We start from the raw sequence: 20,906 nt of genomic DNA, 5'->3' as shown, positions 1-20,906 counted from the left end.
ACTCTAAATCATACCGTGTCCTGGACTCATGTCCCCCAGAAATTATGAAAGCAGCTCCATTAAACTTTAAACTATCTCTATTGAATTAGCTAACCAATAACATAAACAATGGAAAATTCCTCACTAATAATGGTCATATTATAATAACTCAAATTCCAAAAAATCGTAAAGAATCATCAACATCAGTAACCAACTATAGACCAGTAGCATCCATCCCATTTATTGTAAAAATCATATAAGGAATGATACACACCCAACTGATGGAATATCTCGACCAGTTATCTCTCTTGCACAAAACTCAATCTGGTTTTAGGCCTCTGTTTAGCACTGAGACAGTATTTGCGGCTATCCTGGACAATGTGCGCTACTTGTTTAGTAAGGGCCTCAACGCCCTAATCATGCAATTTGACATGAGCTCTGCCTTCGTCTTGGTGGACCAAGGGAAACTATTACAATGCTTAGAAGCAATTGGAATCAGAGGAGAGGTATTAAACTGGTTTTGAGGTTTCCTTATATCACGCACCTACCAAGTCCGTTTTAATTACGATCTCTCTGCTACATGGAGCAATCCATCTGGCGTGCCACAGGGATCACCATTATCCCCACTGCTCTTCAATGTTTACATGGCCTCATTGGGTGCGCAATTGTCCCAGCTGGGGATAAAACTATTTAGCTACGCTGATGACTTCACAATAATTATCCCATTTACTACCTCTGTCTCAAAAGTCACCCCCAAAGCAACAGAAGTACTAAATCGGATGGAGCAATGGATGACTGAATTCAGACTAAAGCTAAATTCAGAGAAAACAAAATTTTTTATAGCATTGCCACGCCCACTTGACACTAAAGCATCATTGTGCATCAATAACCTTAGTTATCCCATTCAACCCACTATGAAGATATTGGGAATAGCACTGGACCAGAGCCTGACCATGAAAGACCAGGTAGACTCCCTGATTAGAAAGATCTTTCTCACCCTCTGGAAGCTTCGGTTCATCAGAGCTTACTTCGATATCTCATCATTTAGAATTCTGGTACAATCCCTCATACTGAGTAAACTCGATTATTGTAACATCGCCTACTTGGCACTCTCCCAGAAGAACATGCGGCGATTGCAACTGGTACAAAATGCAGCGGTTAGGTTACTTTATGGACTGAAGAAGTTTGATCACGTGATAACTTCCTATCGACTTCTGCACTGGCTGCCGATGGAGGCACATGTGAAATTCAAGTTTGGTTGTTTTTGCTTTAAGGTACTTTATAGCTTAGCCCCTTAATATATAACAGCCCTTTTCTACTTCACAACCAACAGATTCAGAAGAACCTCACATCCGAACTTTGTTTCTCCACCGGTTAGAGGTTGTAAATTTAAAAGTCATCACCAACATCTTTTCTCACATCAAGCAGCAATTATGGGATAAAGACCTGGAACAACTGCTCATGCCTACTACTTATAGGGAATTCAGAAAACGCCTAAAAACACATCTGTTCCTGAAGAACTTAGGTAACTGACCTATACAATCGTAGTCCTCAACAAATGATTTTTAGAAGTGTTATTCACTAACTCTGAACTTTGTTTATTCCACTCGATCTATAATACCTTTTAATCATTGTAAATTGCATAGAACTTCATGGTCCTGTTTTTATTATTATTATTACATACTTGCTCTCGAGGCATTTCATAGATAGGAAAGTCGTCAACTGTAAAGATTTTTTTTTAAAAAATATTTTACAGAATGATATTTAACTATATGTTTACATGGATATCTTAGGAAAAATATTTCCTCCAATCAAAGTGACTCCAGATTTCAGAAGTAAAATTTGACATCTGTGTTTCTAGGTCTTGTGGGCCACATCAGGAAATATTTGAATTCGAAGCCCTAAAAATTCTTTGTCTATTTCTAAAGAATAATTTCAGGATAATGTGAGTCTTAGGACAAAGCTAGAATCACTTGAGAATAATGCACGGAACAATAATTTGAGATTAATTAATTTTCCAAGATTAGCAATGGTAACTCCTAGGGAAATGCTTAGGAGATACAGTACTTGGTTGAAATTCTGCAAGTTCCAGAGGAAAATTTGCTGTCTTTTTCCCAAGTGTATTTTTTGCCTAATAAAGAAGGGAGTCAATTACAGAAAAAAATGACTGATCAAGCACCATAGAATGTATTGGAAATCTTGGAAACATCAGATCGAGATATTGCTATACCATCTACACCAGTGTTTTTCAACCTTTTTTGGGCAAAGGCACACTTGTTTCATGAAAAAAATCACGAGGCACACCACCATTAGAAAATGTTAAAAAATTTAACTCTGTGCCTATATTGACTATATATAAAGTAATTCTCTTGAATAGGAATCAAATAAACACAAAGAAAGTATTTTATAATTACTTTATTATGAAATATTAAGTAAACAGAATAGTGAAAAATTATAAAATACTTTATTCAGTGCGAAACCTGGGTCTGTTTGGCTGAACACAAAGCTGATATTCTGGCTGGAATCGAAGAAAGACACACACGTAGCTCTTCGTCAACAGCCGTTCCCTTTCACCGCCCAGTCACCGCCACTGCCATCCCATTCACCGCCCCCGCTGCATCCATATAAGCCTTAGTACTGTAATATTTAGCTTATTCCTTTCTTATAAATCAAAGTTCCTGCTGCTGAACTAGAGAAAGAGATGTTCAGCTGGCAGGGCTTTGTTTATAAATTTTTATCAACACAACTAATATACTATTTTATCCTAAAGCAAAAAATAAATAAATAAATATAATTTTTTTTTCTACCTTTGTTGTCTGGTTTCTGCTTTCCACATCTTCTCATTCAATTCCTTCCATCCACTGTGTGTCTTCTCTCTACGTCTTCCATTTGCTGTTACTGTGCCTCTCCCTTCACCCCCCCCCCTCAATTGGTCTAGCACCCATCTTCTTCCCTCCGCTCCCCCATAGTCTGGCATCTGTCTTCTTCCCACTCTGTCTTCCACATTTCCCTTCGGGGTCTGTTCCTCTCCACCCTCCTTCAATGTCTGTCCTATTCCTTTCCACCACCACCCTTCCCTCCCTCCTTTACCATCTGTTCCTTTCTACTACCCTTCAGCTCCTCTCAAGTGGCTTATCTATCTACCTTCCTCCCTCTTATTTTCATGGCACGTTACAATGTAATTTGTGCAAGCCACTGGAGCCTGCGAGCTCGGTCCCTGTCCCATCCCCACAAACCATCTCGCTTCTGTGTTCTTATTTTCTCCATTTCTAATATCTCCCCTATGTATCTGTCATTGTCCCCCCCCCCCCGTGTCCATATACCATCCCCATGGCATGTCCCCTTTATGTCTCTGTCCCTATGCCCCATGCACATAATTTCCCCTCTTTCTGTTACCTTCCTGTGTCCAGATTTCCCCTATCTTCCTCTTCCATACCAGTGTGTCTCTTCTTTTCAACCCCATCTAGCTTTTTTCCCTCTTTCTTTCCCCCCCCCCCACTGCTTCTAGCATCTGGCTCACCTGCCTGTCCTTCCCTTTCTTTCCTGCTATGGGTTTTTCTTTCCGTCTTCATCCCCTTGGCCCAGAATCCTTTTCCCTTTCACTCCCTCCTTCCAATTAAGCTGGGAACACGAGCGATCGCACAGTCCCCGCAGCCACCACTCGCCTGCCCAATCGATCCTACTGTTTAGCCAGCTCTCTCCCTTCGCCTCACCTTAGTTTGTAGGTTTTGTTTTTCGGCGACATGCATGCTTTCCCAAAGAGCCGCGCACGCGCGGCTGCTCAGTGTTCAATCTTCTGCTCTGCTGCAACTTCCTGTTTCCGGTTGCGTCAGAGCAGAAGATCGAAACTGAACAGCAGCGGGGACCGGGGGAGTCTCATGGGAGCGCCTGCGGGACCCGGCCTGAGGCCTAATCAGTGTCTGCACCGTAAGGCACACCAGGCAACATCTCGCGGCACACTAGTGTGCCGCGGAACAGCGGTTGAAAAACACTGATCTACACTACAGTAATAACAGTAGAAAATGTGGTTGTTGAGGCTTATCTTTAAAAACAAACAGAAAGAGTTTCTTGGATGTAAAATTCAAATGTTTCCTGATCTTTCAAGAGAAACTCAAAAGCGTCGTAGAGAATTTCTTCTTTTGAGACCAGGGGTCACCTCACTGGGAGCAACATTTTACTTAAGAAATCCTTGCAAGTGTATTATTTGCCACTGCTCAGTTAAATACGTTTTCTTTGAACCTCAACAATTAAGTGCTTTTTTGGCAATGTCCTGACTAGATGAAGGAAAATCAAGTGCTCAATAGTTAATGAAGCCGCTCCTACCTCAATACTATCTGTAGCTTATCTTGCTATATTGTTGTATTTTCCCCTTTATTTCTTTGCTTATGTGTAATCTTGGAATCACAGGTTGAGGATTTGAGTGAGTTAGTTTAAATAAATGGTTTTTTTTATTTCTTTTTGTAATTGTACTAAGGTGTAATGTGTTTTACACTTTATGAAGTTGTATTCTTACTATCTCACTTTCTGTACAAGTGTTTTACTTAGTATGTAACAATGAAAAGTTATAAATAATTAAAGAAAAAAAAAGAATAATTTCACAATCCATATTTTGTCTGGCAGAAGTGCCACAAATGCCAATAAAGTAGAAGATTTGACAATTTCTTTGTCAAAGGCCTCCAAAATGACTGATATATCTAATATTTGTGCATCTTGGCCTTGTTCTGCAGTTTTTTTGATCTTGCTCTTTAGTTGGTAAGTAATAAATTTGTGCAAAAAGGGAACTGACTCTTCAATTACCATCAAGACTTCCAAGAAGTATCTCTTTAACATTTCCCTAGGTGTTACTGTGTACACCTGTAAGAAATTTATAAACCGCAGATTATTACAACGAAAATTATTCTCCAAAGCTTCTGTTTTCCTCCGTAAATATACGTTATCTTTAATCAAAGCTTCTTGGACTTGTTGAATTTCTGTCAAATCTTTATCAATCTTTTCAAAGTGAAGTTTAGAAGAACTCATTTCTTGCTTTAATTCCCTAATTTCCTCTTTTTGTTCACTTAATTTAGCCTCTAGAACCTGAATTTTGAGGGCTTATAGATTTACCTAAATTTACCATCAAGTCCCAGAGAGAATCAAAAGTCACTTCAGGTGGTTTCCTTACTATAAAAGGTTGTAAATGCACAATTGATATTCGCTCACTATCTTGTTCACCATCCTGTTGGCCTCCTATTTGATGTTGCTCTTTTCTCTCCAGTGAAATCAGTGCAGCACCCTCTAGACTCTCTTGCCTCAGAGGGGAATCCAGAACCATGCTCACTGTTACTGGTCTTTCAGCCTCCAGGATAAGGGAAGCGTCTTTCTCTGATGCGTCCCGATCCTATGATGAGCTAGTGCTCTGCGGCTGTAGAAGTGGAGCTCTCACGTCAGGGCTCAAGGTGGTTTCGAGCCCATGGAGATCCACTGTGGTCCTACTCGCAACCAGTGGCTCCTGCAGGCCAACCCCCGGCCATACTGGGTCTCTATGAAGGCGCCTCAAAAGTTTGTCAATCTCACAGAGTACAGGGGCTCCAGAATGCCCCAAGGCTCCACAGCACTTCTGCCCCTTCTCTTCAGCATTCAGGTAATTTTGTCCGGTAAAAACCGGCAAAAAATCATCACAGCAGAAAAAGATTTCAAGGCGTCTTTCAGCTTTCAGTTGATCGCAGCCATCTTGGATCCCACCCCAACCTTTTATTTTCTACTCATATCCAACAGACTTCTAAAGTCTGTTGCTTCTATCTCTATAACATCACCAAAATTCACCCCTTCCTCTCTGAGCACACTACCCAGACCCTTGTCCACACTCTTAGACTACTGCAGTCTACTGCTAATAGGTCTCCCGCTGAACTACCTCTCCCCCTATAATCTGTAGAAAACTCTGCTGCATGACTTATCTTCTGCCAACCTCGCTACACTCTCCCCTCTCTTCAAATCACTTCACTGACTTCTTATCTGCCTTCGTATACAGCTCAAACTCTTATTACTAGCCTACAAGTGTGTTTGTGCTGCTGATCCTCAGTATCTTTCCTCTGCTCTCTCTCCTTATACAATACACCTCCCTGAGAACTCTGTTCCTCAGACAAATTGCTTTTATCTGTATCCTTCTCCTCCACTTCTAATTCCAGACTTCATTCTTTTCAGCTCGCTGCACCGTATGCCTGGAATAAACTACCTGAGTCCATCCACCATGCCTTTTCCTTTCCCTTTTTCAAAAGTAGGCTGAAAACCCACCTTTTTGAGACATCCTTCAACTCATTACCCTACAATAGGGGTAATCCCTGCTATACCTTTGGAGACTTTGGGCCTAGAACTTAGGCAAAGAACCATCTTTTCTGTCCTAAGGCATTCTGGATGTGTTTACAAAATTTATGTGTGCACAGCCAAGGACTTTTACTATCACTGGAACTCTATTGCTATTAGAATATGTGGAGGAGAGGCAAGCTCCTCAAGCATTGCTATAAACAGTGACTTGTGCTCTTATCTTGGCACTTCTGGCTGTCTCACTGAGACCTTCTACAAGAACTCTATTTATTATATTTCTGTGTGACCAAAAAGCCCCTGCTGGACAGGTTCTGATTGGTCCCCTATAGGTCACATGTGCATGCCCTAAAGAATTTGCTGCGCTATTCTGAATCAATCAATGCTGGATTCGGAGGAGTCGAGGCTAGTGTTGTGAAGCACCTTTGCACTTTGCAGGGACAATAAGAACTGATTATAGAAGAATCTTCCTGGTGAATTGCCTGTTCTCAGCTACGAGATTGGGAGACAGACTGTGTTTGGGACACTGCTGAACTTGGTCTTTGATTTACAACCTGCATTCCAGAGGATGGACAACTGACTATTCTGGCTGCTGCAGAAGGAAATTAACTTGTTCTGTGACAGAGTGAGGAGTTTACATTTACCCTACCGTAAATTTATTTAGATCTAGGAAGAACATAATTTTCATTCCCTCGAAGGTGATGGTTGATTTTATTTTGGCTTTTTGTAAAATTTGAAATGCCTGTGGGACTCGGGAATTTCTGGTTTGTAGATCTCACAGAAGGTGTGCAATGTGCTCTTTCAATTTTAAGTGAAGGTTCAAACTGAAGATCCAGTAGTTTAGAAAATAGATTTTCCAGGAAGGCAATAGGGTGCGAACCTTCCGATTCTTCTTTAATTTCCAGAATTCAAATATTTATTTCTTTTTGACCTATTATTTAGGTCTTCTAGGTCTTTCTTCAATATATCAATTTCTTTAATTTTTTTTTATATTGTGTCATTGTTTTCTCAGTTGACTGCACATTTATTTTCGATTACATTGGTGTGAGACTGGAGTTCACTTAATTGTGATTTAATTTCGGAGACATCTTCACAGAGCAGAAAGCGAGTTATTATTGTCTTGTAAAATTCCTTTAATGGAGAAGATCTCGTCCATAATTGAGTGTAATCTAATTTTGTTAGTGTCTTTGGCGGCCATCTTGCTAGGAGAGCGTGCCTCCTGTTTATGGTGTTTAGAGACTTATATCTGGCTAGAAGATTGTTCAGATTTAGCAGCTTTATTAGATATCGGACTTGTAAAGGTGTCCAGGAAATTTGGGGAAAATTGATAGGAAATTGTTGAAGAAATTGCAGGATTCTTAGAAGGAAACTCGGGAGCCATAAAATCAGTTGACCATGCTGTTTTGAGTTCACCAGCGCCCCCCTCCCAGGAGTTTACATCTACTGTACTTAGGGCTCGCTGTATGCTTGTAGCCCAAGAAGATAAATCTGTCACACTGTGTGAGCTGACATCAGCTGGACCCAGGGGTGAGGCAGGGATTTATCTCTGTTGTTCTGCTGGGGTTAGATAAAGTATCTTTGCTTTGCTAAGGGTACAGTTTTTTGGGACCATTGGTATTTAGCCAAGCTATTTCAGTTGTGCTTCTTATATTTTTTTTATCAGGAATTATAGTTTGTTTACATAAGAATATATTAGTTATATATTCTGATTACTTAGTGATTACATATGTACTAATTGTCTTCTGCTGAGATGTTTACAGAGATATTTGTGCATAATTATTAGTGTGTTATTTTATACAGCTTGCTATATATTATTTTCTTTATTTTTTTTATAATAAAGTAAGTTTCAGATATTCTCTGGTCTCACCCTTCCAATAAGATTGCAAATACCTAAACCTGGTATATAACTGTGGATGTAACTAGTATCTCTAGACACGAGAACAGAGCAAGTGCTTATCTCATTGTCTGTCACCGATTTATTGCACCTAATAGATTTACACTACTCCCCTCTGCTCACCACCTTAGCCGGCAATTTAACAATCCCCTCTAACTGCAACCCCCTACTCTAGCATCCTGTTTGTCTCTCTTTATTGTTTAGATTGTAAGCTCACTCGACCAGGAACTATCTCCTTTGTGACTCTGCACAGTGCTGAGTATGTCTGATAGCACTTTATAAATAATAGTAGTAGCAGTGGGGAAGCAGATGTCAAGTATCTGACTCTGGATCTCTGGTCTCCCCAGTTTGCAGGCTCAGATGGTTGTTAAGGAAAACATAGACTTGCTGTCTGTGCCAAAATTTTGGTGCTATACCTCCCATCTCTTGGGGTTCAGATTATGGATTTTAAAATATATGTTACTATGGGCTACTTGGTAGTAGCATCTGCTAAAGGTAATAAATGAAGAATAAATGAACATTCAAAAGATTTTCCAGCTAACTTTGGGAATTACGGTAATTGGATAAATCTTAATGTTTGACAATACCTCCTCTGCCAATCATTTCAATTTTCATCTTTAAGGCAAAATTTGTTCAATTAAGAGAAGGTGATGCTTGGGGCATTCTGAGAGCATGGTTAGAGTGTAACCAGAAAAGGCAATATTCAGTACTATCCAATTAAACATCCAAATAAGTCTGGTTGCAGATATAACAGGCCTAAAGTTATCCAGATAGCTTTATTTTATATTCAGCAAAAGTCTTAGCTGCTAAATATCCAGTTAAAGTTTATCTGGATAACTTATAGTGCTGACTAGATTGATTTAATTCATATTTTAAAATTATGGCAACACAATGAAGTTTAGTTAGCCTTTTTGGAAAAGATGTGGTATCTGAACCCTCAGTCAGATCATTTGTGGATTTGAATTTTTACTGATTCAAGAACTCTCCCATAATTTTCTCCATTCATCTTCCTAACTATTGAAATGGATTTGACTATTTCATTGTAAATGCAATGGTTCTCTTTCCTTCTCTGAACTGAAGTTAGCACTGGGGAGAGGTCTAAGGCTCTGATTGGCCCAGGTTGTTATGGGAGGGGCCTTAGGCCCTGGGGAGGGGCCTATGGCTCTGATTGGCCCAGATGCCTAAGCCCCTCCCTTAAGCATCCCAAGACAACCAAGAATCTAGACCACCTCAGGGTGTATCAGCTTTGGAGATGTCATAATTTTAAAAAGCACTAGTGAAAAAATGGTGCAATCTCTTGTGGAAAATCAATAACTAACTTTAAATTTTGTGTAATATATTATTTACCTACCTAAAATTTCTAGGAAATTATGCAAAAATACACAAATTACTGAAATATGTTTAAGTGCTCTGATAATAAATTTTATGTTTGCATTGCATATTAATGACTTTTGTGCCTCAATGATCAATTTATCTTACTTATATACCTCTATTGACACTAACACATTAGTTTCATAGAAACATAGAAGTACAATGGCAGATAAAGGCCTAATGGCCTATCCAGTCGGTCAATCCCCAGCATCTCCCTAGGTTTCCCTCGTCTCCCTAGGTTTTCAACATAGTGTTAGAATAAAGATAATCTAATTTTGAAAATTTCCAAAAGAAAAACAAGACTGCAAGTTTGGACTCATTTACATCATGTGGTGAGATCAGACAGAGAACTACCTGTAGCTGAACTACCAGTTGTTAGGGATCTCATTAGACATGGGTTGTATTTGAGAAACAGTGATCAAGATAGATGAAATTACAGTACTAATGAATAGTCAATGACCTGATGACTAGATTACTTAGTAATACAAAGCAAATCCAGATTCAGTGGTCCTCTTATAAACGGCCAAGTTAGAATTAAAGCAAAGTTGAACTTGAAATCTATGTGGGAACAAATCAGCAAAGTTTCTGTGGGCAGAGCAAAACTGGAGGAGAAAGACAGATTTACTTTTACTTTTAAAGAGCTCCGAAGCGGGGTGTGAGTGGGGAACCCCCCCACACTTTACTTCATACTATTCGCGCTGCCATTGGAGGGTGGGGGTTGGGGAGTTGGAACCCTCCATTATAGAGAAAACTGAACTTTTTCCGATTTTTTCAGGAAAAGTTCAGTTTTCTCTATAATTTGGGGGGTTGCACCCCCCCCACCCCACCCCCAACGGCAGCGCGAACAGTATGAAGTACACCCCCGTCTGAGCTCTTTAAAAGTAAGTTTTCCCGTGGCGCGCTGGTGTCTTGCACCGAATTGTCTGTGCTTGATTGTCGGCGCACTGGTGTCTCATGCACTTTTGTCTCGTCACCGAAAGGAAAGAATCTGAAAACTTACGAATGATTGTAGAGTTCTGTGTTGGGGTTTACATGATAAATTGGTTCAATCTATAAATAAATATCAATTGAAAAAGTCTTAAGCATCGCCTCTTCCAGCTGCAACTGTTGAAAGAACAGTGTGAAGAGGTAAGGAACATTGTTTGGAAAGGTTCTAATAACTATGTTGTGCAATGAAGTTTCATTCTGTTGGCTAATTCCTCATCGTTATGGAGAGCTAAGTACCTCCAATAGACAGTTTATTATCTGTGCCTGCTCAGTTGTTTTTTGGCTGCTCTTGTACCCTCGGATGAGAGGCAGAGACAGTTCTTACCTTAATTATTTATTTATATTTTGTTGTTTATTCACTAGTCACTATTATCACAATGTTTGTGCACTAGTTAGCCCGGGGATGTTTCACAGATGTCACCCCTTTGGGTGTATATTAGTGACAGCTGGTGTATTAGGGGTTTGTCCCCTCTGTGAGCTGTGTGACTGAGGGCTTCCCATTCACTAAATTATAGTTATTTTCCTGGTTCGTGCTGTCTCTTTCCCTCACCCCATTTTTTGAGGGTCCTGGGAGATTTTTCTCCTTTTGTTGTGCAATGAAGTGGAACAGAAGAGAAGAGATGCCGTGGAGAAGCTATTGAAGATCAAAGTTGAAGGAAATGAGAAGACAGAACTTGGAGACAACAGGGTGAGAACCAGAAAAACACCATCCATCAACACTGAGGCAACTACACCAACCCAATTACTTGATTAGAGCTTCAGAGTTTCTGAGCTTCCTCTTATCTGTAACATGATCAAGCAGAGATCTAGGCCTTTCTGAGCAGGCCCATGGTGGATTCAGATTGGCCATCATACACCCAGTTTAGCTGAGGCTGCTTGTCATGTGTTCAATCAGGAAAGGAGAGAATGTTAAATTAGGAGTCAGATGGTCAGCAAGGAGCTCATGAGCTGAAAAAGAAGCAAACAAGATATGGCCTCTTTGCTGGATTTTGTTTAACATGAAATTAACTGCATAAATGACATTTTAAATACATTTATGTAGCTACAGATGTAGTTCAAACTAAATGGTACAAAAGGAAGTGGGAACGGGCAATGAACACTCCACTGAAGATCACTGCTGCTTGAGTCTTTTTATGAAATAAACAAATTGGTTTTACATCATTGATCTTCAGTGGAGTGTCATTGTCCGTTCCCACTTCCTTTTGTACTGTTTTATACCCGTGGGTTCTCTGTCCTGTTGGACTTTTTGGTGTTTACTTGTTCAAACTAAATGTACATTCAAACAAATATTATTTACTTTCTACATATTTCAACTGTGATTTGATGTAGGTAAGACTCACTTTACACAGTTTCTGAAGACAGCTTTAGATGCAACTCTGGACAATTTGGTCACTTTGGCCCAGATTCTCTAACTGGCACCATTGTCGGTGGCTGCCAATCGCATGTCAATCACGTGATGGCATCATTTAGAGCAGTGGTTCCCAACCCTGTCCTGGAGGAACACCAGGCCAATTGGGTTTTCAGGCTAGTCCTAATGAATATGCATGAAGCAAATTTGCATGCCTATCACTTCCATCATATGCAAATCTCTCTCATGCATCTCAGGCGTCTTCGTCTTCGACTTCCATCAAGGCTCCTTCTGCGCCTACTGCTTCCACCTCGAGCCTCATCAGACCGTCGTTTGCAGCTGCTCTTGCTTCGACGTCATCAGATAGCTCAGCAGTCGGTTCCACTGGTGGTGATTAAAATGTCCAAGACTCCTAAGTCGAAACACACTCACACTACCTCGAAGGAACCTCCAGCCAAAGCAAGTGGTCCGGTTTCAGACGTGGATCCATCCTTGCCGGCTTCTTTCCAGACCATGTTAGAGAAGCAGTTTATTCAGTTCCTTACAAACATGGGACCTAAACTGCTTCCTCTTATCCAGCCTGGGCATTCAGCAGACTCCCGCGAGGTCGAGCTGCTTCCTTTACCCCAGTCTGAACTTACACACTCTTTGCAGGGACCAGAGTCTCTGCGAGTATCTGGTCTGCCATCCAAGCACGAAAAGCAAGGAGCAGATTCTTTGCGAGTGCCTCAACGAGAATCCTCACACTCTAAACAAGGAGCAGAGTCTTTGAGAGTGCATCGAGGTTCCTCCACCAAGCCTCTGGAGCTTCGATCTACAGCCTCTAGTCCTATTCATACATCGTCATCGGCTGCCTACGTCTCTGAGGTGAAATCTCCTCGATCCTCGAGATCTGGTTCCAGACACAGTTCTCACCGACATTCGAGGCCTTCATCGAGGCATCCTTCCAGGCATCGTTCTTCTTCTCATGACAGACCATCTTCCTCGAAGCCTCGATCTACTCCAACCTCGACCAGACCACCGACTCCTTGTTTGAGGTCTCCGATGCCAGACCTCGAGGATGTTCCGGTCTCGAATGTCTTGTCTAAGTCACCAGGTTCCTTTGTTGCCTTTTTTCCATGCCAAAGCTTCTTCTTCGACATAGGCTGCCTCGATGTCCTCGAGTCCTTCTCGAGGCAAAGCATTGGCAGATCGGCTATCTTTCTCGTCTTTCCTGCGACAGATGGCTGTAGACTTGGATATTCAATTGGATACTGGCTCCAAGTATTCTAATGAGTATCAAGAAGTCATGCATCTTCCTCAACCTCCGGCAGAGTGTCTTAAGCTTCCACTTCATAAGCTTTTGAATCAGACTTTTGGTCGATGCATGGAAACACCTTTTTCCATACCAGCTGTCCAGTAAAATTGGACTCTAGGTATAAAACTGTGCATTGCAAAGGGTTTGACAACTCAGTTATCTCATCAATCCCTGCTTGTTGAATCCTCCTTAAAGAGATCCCATCCTTCCAAGGTCTATGCCACAGTTCCTCCTTGAAAGGAGGGGAAAACTATGGACAAATTTGGACGTCGCATCTACCAGAATGCTATGATGTCCTCTAAAGTCCTCAATTATAATTTTTATTTCATCACTTACTTTGAATTTCTTCTTTCTCTTCTACCAAAGTTTTTGGCTTATTTGGATAACCAAATGCATTTTGAGTTTCAGGAAGTCATTGCTTTTTTCTCTCAATTACGTCTGCATCTCCTCCAATCATCTTATGATGCCTTCGAGTTGTCTGCCCGAGCGGCTGCTTGCTCTGTAGCTATGCGTCGTCTTGCCTGGCTTCGTACCATTGACATGGACTCTAACCTTCAAGACCGCTTAGCTAACATTCCTTGTGAGGGCAACAACCTCTTTGATGAATCCATCGAGGCAGCCACCAAGAAATTATCTGACCATGAAAAATCATTTGCTTCTATAGTCAGACCTAAACCAAAGCCAGCTCCAGCACGCCCTGCTTTTATCTATCAAAGGCGTTTTGCTCCAAAGCCGGCTTCTTATACTCGCCCTCCTCTGAAAAAACAGCAATCTCAGAAGCAACAGAAACCCCAACCTTCTGCTGCACCTAAGGCTTCTCAGCCTTTTTGACTGTTTACAACAGAGCATAACCTCCACCGTTCTGTCTCTGTCTCCTTTTCCCCCTATAGGAGGTCGTCTCCATCATTTTTACAACCGATGGACAATAATTATATCCGACTTCTGGGTGCTTACCATCATCAGGGAAGGATGCTCTCTTCATTTCATTCAGGTTCCACCAGAACTTCCTCCAAGAGAGTATCCTTCCAATCCATCCCAGACCGCCCTTCTTCTTCAGGAAGCTCAAGCTCTGCTTCGTCTCCATGCCATCGAACCAGTTCCCTTGGAACAGCAGAACAGGGGGTTTTACTCCCGTTACTTCCTTGTTCCGAAGAACACAGGTGATCTGCGGCCCATTCTGGATCTCAAGGCTCTCAACAAATTTTTAATCAAAAAAAAGTTTCAAATGTTGTCCCTGGCATCTCTTTATCCCCTTCTCGAGCAGAACGACTGGTTATGCTCTCTGTATCTCAAGGAGGCCTACACTCATATCCCCTTTCATCCGGCCTCCCGTCAATACCTCAGATTTCGGGTGGGGAATCTGCATTTTCAATACAGAATACTACCCTTCGGCCTGACCTCGTCTCCCAGAATGTTCATCAAGTGCCTGGTAGTGGTAGCGGCAGCTCTACGAAACCATGGTCTTCAGGTATTTCCCTATCTAGACGACTGGCTCATCAAAAATTCCACATCTCAAGGGGTTATTGTAGCGACCCAACGGACTACCTGGTTCCTACAAAGTTTGGGATTCGAAATCAACTTTCCCAAATCTCAACTTCAGCCCTCACAGAATCTACAATTCATTAAAGCTGTTCTGGACACTGTCCAGCTCACAACATTCCTTCCACAACAACGTCTGGAGGCTCTTCTACAACTCTGTCACACAATGTCTTCCCGCTCTTCCATCTCAGCGAGACACATGATGGTACTTCTGGGTCACATGGCCTCCACAATACATGTGACTCCTTTTGCCAGACTTCACCTCAGAATTCCACAGTGGACCCTGGCATCTCAATGGACGCAAGTATGCGACCCTCCTTCTCGACACATTTCAGTCACTCCTTCCTTGAAGAAGTCTCTCCGTTGGTGGATGCTCTCTTCCAATCTTTCCAGAGGCTTACTTTTTCAAACGCCCCCTCATCAAAAGGTCCTCACAACAGACTCTTCGACCTACGCTTGGGGCGCTCATCTCGATGGTCTCCGTACTCAAGGCCACTGGACCAGTACGGATCGTCAATGTCACATAAATTTGTTGGAACTCAGAGCGATTTTCAAGGCTCTCAACACTTTTCAACATCATCTTTGCGACCAGGTAGTCCTCATCCGGACGGACAACCAAGTCGCCATGTATTATGTCAACAGCTCTGAAGGTTTGGGACTGGGCAATCCGCCACAACACCTTCCTCAAAGCTGTCTACATTCAAGGGGCGAAGAATTGCTTGGTGGACAACTTGAGAAGTCTTCTCCAACCTCACGAATGGACTCTCCATTCCTCGCCTCTTCACCACATTTTTTCACAATGGGGAATCCCTCAGATAGACCTCTTTGCGACTCCCCACAACTTCAAACTGCCTCAGTTCTACTCCAGGATATATTCTCCTCACCGCCTCGAAGCAGATGCTTTTCTTCTGGAATGGACGAATCTTTTCCTCTATGCATTCCCTCCATTCCCTCTCTTTCTCAAGACTCTGGTCAAGTTGAAGAACGATCATGCCACCATGATTCTAATCGCTCCTCGGTGGCCAAGACAACCTTGGTACTCCCTTCTACTTCAACTCAGCATCAGGGAGCCATACCTTCTACCAGTTTTTCCTTCTCTGCTTACACAGAGTCAAGGATCTCTGCTTCATCCCAACCTGCAGTCTCTACACCTGACAGCTTGGTACCTCTCAACATGACCCCTCTTCAGTTTTCTCAGTCTGTAAGAGACGTGTTAGAAGCTTCTAGAAAGCTTACAACTAGACAATGCTATCACCAAAAATGGACTAGATTTTCTACATGGTGTTTTTCTCATCATAAGGAGCCTCAGCATTCCTCATTATCTTCTGTTTTGGACTATCTTTTGCACTTATCCAATTCTGGTCTCAAGTCTACATTTATCCGAGTCCATCTCAGTGCAGTTGCAGCTTTCCATCAGCCTATTGAAGGGAAACCCCTCTCTGCTCTTCCGGTGGTTTCCAGATTCATGAAAGGACTTTTCAATGTCAAACCTCCGCTGAAACCGCCTCCTGTGGTTTGGGACCTCAATGTTGTCCTTACTCAACTCATGAAGCCTCCATTTGAACCAATTGATAAAGCTCATCTGAAGTATCTCACTTGGAAAGTGGTGTTTCTTATTGCCCTCACTTCTGCTCGACGAGTCAGTGAGCTGCAAGCTTTAGTTACTGACCCACCATTCACGGTGTTCCATCATGACAAAGTGGCTCTTCATACTCATCCGAAATTCCTACCTAAAATGGTCTCAGAATTTCATCTCAACCAATCCATCGTTCTTCCAGTGTTTTTTTCCAAAGCCTCATTCTCATCCTGGAGACTCAGCTCTTCATACTCTGGACTGTAAACATGCTTTGGCCTTCTACTTGGAACGCACCAAACCACACAGAACTGCTCCTCAACTTTTTGTTTCCTTCAATCCAAATAAGTTGGGACATCCTATTTCTAAGCGTACCATCTCCAATTGGATGGCAGCTTGTATCTCTTTCTGCTATGCCCAGGCTGGATTACCCCTTCACAGCAAAATCACAGCCCATAAAGTCAGAGCTATGGCAGCTTCAGTAGCTTTCCTCAGATCTACACCTATTGAGGAAATCTGCAAGGCTGCTACTTGGTCCTCGGTTCATACCTTCACTTCTCACTATTGTCTGGATACTTTCTCCAGACGGGATGGACAATTTGGCCAAACAGTATTACAAAATTTATTCTCCTAAATTGCCAACACGCCCACCATCCCATTCTGGTTAGCTTGGAGGTCACCCATATGTGAGAATACCTGCCTGCTTGTCCTGGGATAAAGCACAGTTACTTACCGTAACAGGTGTTATCCAGGGACAGCAGGCAGCTATTCTCACAACCCACCCACCTCCCCTGGTTGGCTTCTCTGCTAGCTATCTGAACTGAGGAGACACGCCCTGTGCTGGGCGGGAAGGCACTCGCGCATGTGCGGTGTGGGTGACTTGAAACTTCGAGTTTCTTCAAGCAAGTCTGCTTGCGAGGCGTCCGCATTCAGGCTCCGTCTTGATGTCACCCATATGTGAGAATAGCTGCCTGCTGTCCCTGGATAACACCTGTTACGGTAAGTAACTGTGCTTTACTGATCACCAAGTCTTGTGTCACCATCCTCAAGGTTAATCCAGAGAGAAATGGCCATAATTGTCTCACCTGACACAACCTGACAGAAGTTGCAGGATGAGAAATTCTTGAATCAAACGGTTATAAAAAGCTTACTATTTTGTTGCTGCTTTTCAAGCTCTTCTCCCTATTGATTAGTTGATGGAATCTTCAGAGTTGCTATTTGCATTTACTGGCTATTTTATATTGTTTTTAGTGGGTGGTTTCCGTATGCGTGTACTTTCCTATTTTTATGTAATTTCCTTCACCGCTGTAATCTCTATTGATACCAGGTGGGATAGAAAGTTTAATAAGCTATAAACTTACAGTATGTACCCCAGATAGTATTAGCAATCTAAGAGTAATAAGTCATCTCGGAGTCCAGTTGAACACCCTAATTCGAAAAAGCATCCATAGGATCAATCTTTATCCCATATACCTTGTGACCCAGTGGGTACAGGAAAGGAAGGGGACAAGAAGCCCAAAAAGGAGACCCAGACCCAACACTATTTAGATTTCCCTGAGCCTGCTAACAACCCAGAGTCGGTGATTGGGAAGACTTCACACAGGCCTTCATTAGAAAAGCAGAGCTAGGACCCTGAAGTGTAAAGCCAAGCTGTTAGTAGGCAGAGTGATGATTATCCAGGTCACCAGCAGGGAGCCAGAGAGAGGATCAGCTGAGCTCAGACCCAGGTAGAGCAGGGCGTGTCTTCCCCTTTGAAAAGCCAGCAGTCCTGAGCAAACTGTAGGGCAGTTAGGGAAAAGGCACAGAGCTCTCCCTAAAGAGGAACCTCCAGGCTCAAGTGGGAGTAATGCCTGTACTCCCATGAAAGTGGATGAAGCAGAGACCTCTTCAGAGGCACTAGTAACTGATCCATAATTGCCAATGGAAGTGCAAGCTGAACTAGCAGCTGAAGATTTATGCAGCACTCCGGAACCAATGAAAGTAGGAGTGGTAACCAGCTCTGGATAAGCACAAGGACTGTGAGGTTTTTTTTCTTCTTCTTCTTCTTTGGCTATTGGTTGGGGTTTGTCTTCTGCTCCCAACCTCATTGATTGACTGCCTGGACTGAGTTTTGGGTTTATTCTGATTTTGTTTTTTGCACTTTTTTAAAGCTGAGAGTGTTTTTTTGGGGGGGAGAAGTTTGCATTCACCAGGGCGGGAATTTTGAAAAGATGTTTGTGCTTTTTGACAAGCAAACTTGGGACACTCCTCTCTTACCCAGCCAAGCTCTATTTTAGGCTGGAGGCTTTTTGTGGTTTGTGCAAAGAATAGTTGAATGATAAAGTGTATTTACCAGGAACTGTATTTTTCTCTGAACTATACTTACCTGTCTTTGTTTGAGAGCACCTCTGTGAAGAAATGAGGGCGATTTGTTTGTATCAGGAGGGAAAAAATCCTGAAAGTTGTCAGAGTTTTTCTCTGGTTATTTTTTTTTGTGGATTGCATTTTCTTATATGTTGATGATTTAAACCATTCTGAGTTTGAACATGACAAAGTAAATTTTGCTTTTGGTTTTCATCCTAGAACTTTGTGGGGTGTTATTATCCAGTTCCAGTTTAATCCCTGTAGGGTGACTTCCTTCATAGTCACACGCTGGTGCAATTTTGAACTGTGACCACTGGAGGCATTGCGGAGTCCTGTCCTAAGACTCTGGTGCCGGCGACAACCTACAGGGACATCAGGTCAACCATCCTTTTCAGAGAACCATGGATGAAAATTTTATTGTTTTTCAAGATTTAACAAAAGCTGATTCTCCAGACTATAAACTTTGCCAAACACTTATTAATTTTAGAAATGATAGCATCCTGATTACCCCTGTATAGGGCACAGAATCTGGTTATCATAGGCCTAAAGTCCCAGATTCTATAAATGGCACCTAACTTAATTTTTTAATTAGCTTTATTGGTGCTGTTAATGAGCTCATGATTGGTAAAAAATTAAAATGAATTGGGTGGTAGGCATGTAACACTTTCAGGTAGGCATCTAGCCCAAAGCACCTACCAGAAAGTGGACATGATTAGAGGTGGATCATGAGCAGATCTTGGGTGTGTTTGTGTCTAGGCACCTAAATTGGACTTAGGTGCAAGTATTTAGGCCAAAATAACCCTGGCCTAAATAGATATTAAGTCTAATTTAGGCACTGTTAGGTGCAATTCTATAAACGGCACCTGAAGACTGACAAGCACTATGTGCTGCGTTCCTTGGCACCTATCTTTTAGGCACTGTTTATAGAATCGGGGTCAAAATGGAAAAACAAACAAACCTCCAAACTCACAATCCTATATTTATCTCCCTAAAGGTTGAAGAAACAAGTTAAACAGCCTATCCATGACATGCTATAGCAGGCCACAGACTCTGGAAAATCTTCCAACTTTGATTAAAACATAGCAAGATCATCTTTCATTTTGAAAGCAGCTTGAAGTCATATTTGTTTACACAGCTATCTGGATGTGATTTGATTATGTTCAGTTTTATTGTTTGATTTTATGTTCCTGTATATTAATTGTTTTTATCTTTTTAACATTGTAATCCACAGAGAACTGTTTGTGACCAGATTTGTGGAAAATGAAAATTCATCTTTTAACCTCAGAAATTCTAAGAATATCTAGTACAGCTCCACTATGGAGTAGAAGAAACAGACATGTTGGAACATTATTGCCTAGCCTGTGCAGAAAGCAAGACTGTTTCAGGTTTCCTTGTCAAGGAATATTTTGGAGAAAAAGAAATGACTGCACTGTGAACACAGAGCCCATTGGAGGTGTGAGTGTAGATATTGCACTAAGTTTCAGCTGAAATAATAGGAAAATAGTTCCATTTCTGTATTTTCATAGTGACTTTTGTTCTTATTAATGTTTTTCTGTCCTTCCTATCATGGTACTCCCTATGGTTTAGTTAATTCAAGTTGTTTTGTATTTCCATAAGTAGGTCTTGTCAACTGTCACTTGACTGTAAACTTGATTATTTACATATTTAGGAATAAATTTACTAAATGACACTCCTTTTTTAACATGCACTAACATGGAATGGCAAGTGTTGCTTACTACGGGTTTTAGGAACGTATACAAGGTAAACATTTTTCATTTGTTTGGAGAGGCATTGTCAATATGACATCTAAATCTGAAGTTAGACATGGACCAGAAGACATCCAAAATCAAACTGTGAGAAGAATGCCTAAATGTATGGTGAGTTTTGAAAACCACTGAAATAAATGTTGCCATGCATTGAAAATAACCCATAAAAACGTCTTTACAAACTCAAAATGATCAGTTCTGTTTCCACCCTTCTCAAACCTAAATCACTCAATATTCTGATACATTCATTATTATCTCCCATCTTGATTATTGCAACTCTTTATCAAGGCATTTCACAAAAATAAATTAGGCGACTTCAGATCATACAAAACACTGCTGTGTAATTAATATACTGGACTCTTGGGAGATAGCAAGATGAAATGATGGAAGTGGAGGCATTGCAAGGAGGTTGGAGGAGGAGGAACAAAGAGGACATAAAAGATTGAAGGGATAAGAAGGGCAGTGAGGTAGACTGGCGCAGAGGGATATCTCAAAACTTGAACAACTGATTT

The 20,906-nt window shown here is 41.6% G+C and overlaps 1 long non-coding RNA gene across 1 annotated transcript in view; it reads left to right on the top strand.

The window, feature by feature from the left end:
* LOC117353997 overlaps positions 1 to 20,318 on the top strand; it is a 55,811-nt gene extending 35,493 nt beyond the window's left edge. Inside the window, exon 2 of the long non-coding RNA XR_004538089.1 lies at positions 19,860 to 20,318. This is a non-coding gene — a long non-coding RNA (uncharacterized LOC117353997). The remainder of the gene's footprint in view (positions 1 to 19,859) is intronic.
* The last annotated feature ends 588 nt before the right edge of the window (positions 20,319 to 20,906 follow it).

Source organism: Geotrypetes seraphini, chromosome 2 (assembly GCF_902459505.1).
Source record: "Geotrypetes seraphini chromosome 2, aGeoSer1.1, whole genome shotgun sequence".
Classification (NCBI taxonomy): domain Eukaryota; kingdom Metazoa; phylum Chordata; class Amphibia; order Gymnophiona; family Dermophiidae; genus Geotrypetes; species Geotrypetes seraphini.
The sequence above is the reverse complement of the archived record's forward strand: the minus strand, read 5'-3'. Positions and strand labels throughout refer to the sequence as shown.